Source organism: Suricata suricatta, chromosome 16 (assembly GCF_006229205.1).
Source record: "Suricata suricatta isolate VVHF042 chromosome 16, meerkat_22Aug2017_6uvM2_HiC, whole genome shotgun sequence".
NCBI classification, from domain to species: Eukaryota; Metazoa; Chordata; class Mammalia; order Carnivora; family Herpestidae; genus Suricata; species Suricata suricatta.
Genome location: NC_043715.1, coordinates 53274719 through 53280491, shown reverse-complemented (window position 1 = coordinate 53280491; position 5773 = coordinate 53274719). Strand labels below are relative to the sequence as shown.

At 38.5% G+C, this 5773-nt stretch overlaps 1 pseudogene; it reads right to left on the bottom strand.

The window, feature by feature from the left end:
• Positions 1 to 2256: 2256 nt before the first annotated feature.
• LOC115281198 lies at positions 2257 to 3284 on the bottom strand (annotated as a pseudogene).
• Positions 3285 to 5773: the final 2489 nt, after the last annotated feature.

Here is a 5773-nt window from a genome sequence, read left to right as displayed (position 1 = left end):
TGGTCTACATTTAGATAATAGCGGTATTCCTAATAGTCAAAAAGTGAAAACCACACATATGCTAATAAATGGTGGAATGATTAAATAGTTGTTTACATGCACACAATGAAACCCTATACAGCAATGCCAATGAATGATTAATAACAGTATGCAGCAATAAATTCACAAACAACCGAAGGAATGACAAAAGCAAATACAAAAGAGTTAATGCCCTATTACCTACTGTATATAAAATGGAAGACAGACTAACGTGACCTATGTTATGCTATGCATGTCAGATGGCCCAGAGGAATAGTAACTGGTAAGGAGCAAAAGTCTTACAATATTCTATTTATTGATCTATGTACTGAGTACAGAAATGTGTTCACTTTGTGAACTTTTGTTGAGCAATACACTTATGACCAGTGCATGTGTCTTTAAATTTTCAGATACATATCAACCTCAAAAAGATAGGATATGCTAAATAGATTAGAGCTGTCCATGTATTGTAAAGGTGGGGTTTAATAATATTTAATAAAATGACACTGTGATTAGCTTTTAAATGTATGCTGACATTTCTAAATAAAACTGAGAAATAATGAGTGTACAACTTCAAAGAAAGAAGTTCAGTTATAATGTAGAATTAAAATCAAAACTATATTTTGCAATCCATAGAAAATAAGTTCACATAGATTAAATAAGAAAATAAACCCCATTGACATTCAAATGTATCAATTATTATATTCAAGTTAAATGGATTTATTATACCTTTAAAACTCAAGCAACTTTTACTATGTTCATTAGGTGTTTTCATAAGAGGTATGGCAAAAACACTGAATTAAACTATAAAAATTAAGAAAACATTTTATGGAATTTTACAAACAATTAGCATGGCAACATACACATAGTATAACACACATTCTGAGTTCATAATTGTAAATATACTATTTAAAATCGTTCTTAAAGTACAATTTTTCACTATGTAAATTGATAGATACAAACATAATTAAGTCTACATTAATATGTACAAACACACACATATCACACACAGATATAGATACAGGTACAGCTGCCAACACACAATAATTGAAGGTAGGCATATATTTATATATTTTTCTTCTTTGTGCTTTGTGATCCAAAAACGTTGTAACTACTAATGTGCCTCATGTGAGCTGCAAATTTGGATTCCATTTGTGGTACAAGGTTCTATATAGAATCTATAAAAATGGATATATCCACTGGGTCAAAGTTTTTTCAAATTATTAAATTCTCAACAGTTAATATCAGCATCAGAATGTATATACAGAGAAAGCTATATAAAAATCTCTCCTAAAATGTAAGAAAATTGAAATCAAGGAACCACAAGATCCACATAAACAGAATGGACTCATGTCTTTCCCCTTCAAATGAATATCCCTTCATGGCTCCAAATTGAGTACAAGTCTCCAACATAAACTAAAAGCTTCATTTCAGAGACTCAAGTGTATAGCTCCAAACCTCTTTCTTGCCAACATGCCCAAATCACCTTCACAAAGGAGGGAAAAATCTTTCTTCTCCAGATATCAATTCCATGGAATTCGTGGCTTGTAAAAATGTCATAATCACTTGATATTGGTTCAGAACCAGCTAAAATGTAATTTTATGCCGTCCACTACACACTCGAGTAAAATTTGTCAATTTCTACCAGAAAATGTTTCCGCAAGCTCATCCTCCATGTTCTCATAACATCATACTTCACATAACTGCCTATCACCTCTCTGGTATGACATGTACACAATTATAACCGGCTCCCCAAAGCTTTACTCACTGACTGAATTTTCCCCCCAGCACTATTCTCTTCAATTTCACTGATGACCAGCCACCTGCTGATACATTTCCATGCTCCTTTCCCTGTAATCCCATGCCTACTTCACTTTTGGAAAATGTACTGTGACAAATTTAAGTTACACACTCAAAGGCTTCTCCATAACATCCAGATTGTTTCCAGACCTGGTGTTTATAAAGGCATAAATTCTTTAGTAATGCCATGGCAGGCATTACTAAAACTTCAATCACATGAGTATTTACGAGATAATTATACAATATTCCTTTACGATTACTATAATTTTTTCCTAACATTGAAGAAGATGCTCAGTATCTTCTGTATGTATCTGTATGTATGTATATATCTCAGTATGTTCTGTTTTACCATTCTTGGGTTGCACTTTCCTTAATTGTACTGGAGACTCTGAGGAGGATGAGTAATTATCAAACAAACATTATGGAAATAAATTCACATTACATATTTCTCATAAGACAAGGGGATCTTATATTCCTTAAACAGGGAAAACAGACTATGGATACCTTGGGGTCACAAATCAAAAGTAGAAAGGGGCTGACAGTTGGGAAACACAGAATAATTACTGAATTAATGCTCAAGAGATACCAGTTGAGATAATCAAAAATAGACAAAACAATATGAAAAAATGGAGGTGAGGGAGTTAAAGGAGACAAAGGTGCTCACCAGGAGAAGGATGATTTTGGTGGCTGTGGACCCAGGGGATGATGTGGAGGACATATTGGTCCTATGAATGTGTTGGACCTGCTGCTGGTGCCCATACAGGATGAAAACCACGGAATTGCTGAACCTGATCATGAACCCTAAATATAGCACATCAGGGAATGATAACAACGCTGCAAACAATGAATCCTCAACTTTGTCATGATGAACAGCTGAACAGTATCCAAAACTTTTTTTGCTTGTGATTATATTCTTGTTCGAAGGGCTACTCATAACCATAGGATACACGATATTTACCCCTATTTGCAAGACCCAGCACAGGACAAGTGAAGGGACAAGGCAATTGAGAGCTTTCCCTTTAAATGCTGCCCACATGGAGTTCCAGGGGTTGATCATGATGGCCTGGAAGACACTCAAGAGGCAGGTTGCACCAATGGACACACCCCTGTCCACGTTCTGAACATAGGGGGGAAAAATCTACATCCAAAATCACTGAGGATATGATATCACCAAAAGCCGACAGTGTATGGTGTATTCCAAAAGAGACCAGGACCAAAATGTTGGCCACAATCAGGTTCTTGACAATCAAATCTATGGGCCTTGGCCTATACCAAGTCAAAGAAAGGAGAACATAATGGTAAAGAAGAGAGAAGCTCCCCAGGGTTCCAAGCACAGTCTGGACTAAGAAGATCACTCCTATTACCAGATCCCCGGTGGCCATCCCATCAGTCCTCAGTGACTGATACTTGTCTTCTGGGCTGGAGGATCCTGCATGGGAATAGGAGGCAGGGGCCACATGAATCATGTCAGTTGAAACTCGATATTCTCCACTTATCAACATTCCTACTTTCAAATACTTCCTTATAGTTCTTCAGTCATTTAGGGCCTTCCGAGAATTCCATGCACAACAGTACACAACATTTGCTACATGTTAATTAGTGCTATAAATATGACCCACATATTAACTTCTTATTTTGTATAAATACATGAGGCCGTCACTTTTACATTCCTTATAAAGATGAGGGCCACATAAGCACAGAGAGGTTAACAGTGTTGTCTGAATTCATTCACAGATGAGGGACAAAATGGGGACTGGAACATGGATGGGTGGGGAACAAAATTAGTACATTTAATCCGTAATATAGGAACATGCTAGTAAGCTGTGTTCTTTATCTTTTAATATTTTATTTATTTATTTGTTTGTTTGTTTATTGAGAAGGAGTGCAAGTGGAGGAGGGACAGAAGAGAGAGGGATAGAGAAAATCCCAACTCACAGCCTAACAGAGGGTTTGAACTCAGGAACTGTGAGCTCATGACCTGAGCCAAAATCAAGAGTCAGATGCTTAACCGACTGATCCACACAGCTGTTCAGGTGTGTTCATTTTTTTTTATATAGTTTATTGTCAAGTTGGTTTCCATATAACACCCAGTGCTCTTCCCCACAAGTGCCCTCCTCCATGTCCATCAGGTGTGTTCTTTAAATAAGCCAAGATCTAAATTTAGATTTCTGTTTGTACTTTGTCCTTTCAATTTATCTTAGTGCTATTTAATTTTAATTTTTTCTAATAACAACTTTCCGCTTATTTATGAAGACTTTTAAAATAGGCAAATATAAACCATGAATAAAGCTCTAGAGACCTTAGTAAACTGTATATGCACTGACTGCAGGACTACAAAGCTGCAGACTCCTGCCCCATGACAACCTGGACTTAATGAATGCCAGAAGAGTTCTATATTAGGATGGCAAGAGAAAGAATCATTTGCTTTCATTTCAGGAACAAATGTACAATACCACAAGACACAGGAACTCTGGAAGCACTGTGTGAATAAATTGTGTGCAATAGAAACAAAATTACTACCATTTTCAGGTCATACACACATACACACACGTATGTAACATGTCACTTTTATTAATATTTGAGTTAAATGAAATTAGATATGGGACTCTGGGGGCAAGATGGCGGAGAAGTAGGGAGCTCTGTAATTTTCACCCACCTGCATCTATCAAACTAAGAAGGACTGAAGCCTCAGTGCTCTGATCTGCAAGAGTGGGAGGAAAAGACACAGAGTCCACAGGGAGGACAGCCGCTTGCATGAGTGAGTGAGAACTAGGGAAGATAAAAACGGGCTAGGACGCTGAGGCTTCAAGGGGAGGGAGCCCCACTATGTGCAGAGCATTGGGGAATGGGAGCACGCAGAGCCACAGAGAGATGATGGGAAGAGAAAGGGAGGCTGAAAACACTCACAGAGCTGTCTCTGGAGAAGAGAAAAATCTTGGCCTGGATGGAGAGGTATCCTATCATCCCATCTCTAATGACAGGGTAGGGGAGAGAGATCTGTCCCCTTTAGCTGATGTGTTTTCCTTGGAGTTGGCTCCCAGTCCCTGGCGGTGCCAGGATAAACTGCTGCCAGACCGCCCTACTTTATCCCTGGCTATGAAGCCGTCTGCCTGCTGGAGTACATCTCATATATGGTGGTAGATTAAAGTGCATAGACTAGGATTTGGAAACAAGGTGGGGCTTGAAAAATACAAGTTTGCCTGCCCCAAGCACAAGGAGATCGGACCCAAAAGAGTGCGTTGCAACCAAAGTTGCAGGCCTTGGTTCGAGAAGGGATTGAGGCGCCACCATTCTTCTCTCCACAACCACCAGGAGGAACTACAGAGAGCAGCCCCAGAAACCTACCTACACCAAATCATGTCCATCCATGCTGGAGAGCTGCCTTTTTTTGTTGTTATTGTTCTCCTCTTCCCACCCCCCTCCCCCAAAGCCCAGGTAAGATCAATATTGATGCATTGCTGTGATTAGATCAATTCTTGCCATTTAGATATATTCTCTCTTATCTCATTCTAATCTCTCCCCTCCACTGGCTTTACACTTTTAGATTGTCCTTTGTCTTTTGTTGTTTTTGTACCCCCCCAAGTTTTTCTTTTTTTTCCTCCCTTTTTTTTTCTCTTTCCCATTTTAGTTTGCTTGTTTGTTTGATTTGTCTGTCTGTCTGCATGCGTTTGTTCCCTGTGTGTTTCTCTGTTTTCCATTTCAGGGATACATCAAGAAACAAGCCAAAGTGCACATGATGGAGAGTCCCAAATACCACTGAGTAGGGAAATAAAATAATCAAAGGTACAGCAAGAGAAACTGAGAGACACCATTATAAGAACTCATCCTGAATGGACAGTCCCTGGAGAGTCAATGAGCTTCCTTTAATATAGCAATGCTTACAGGTGCAGAGTATATAATGAGCTTTTAAAACTGACAAGAGACAGAAAGGAAGCCAAAATGAAGAAAAAGAAGA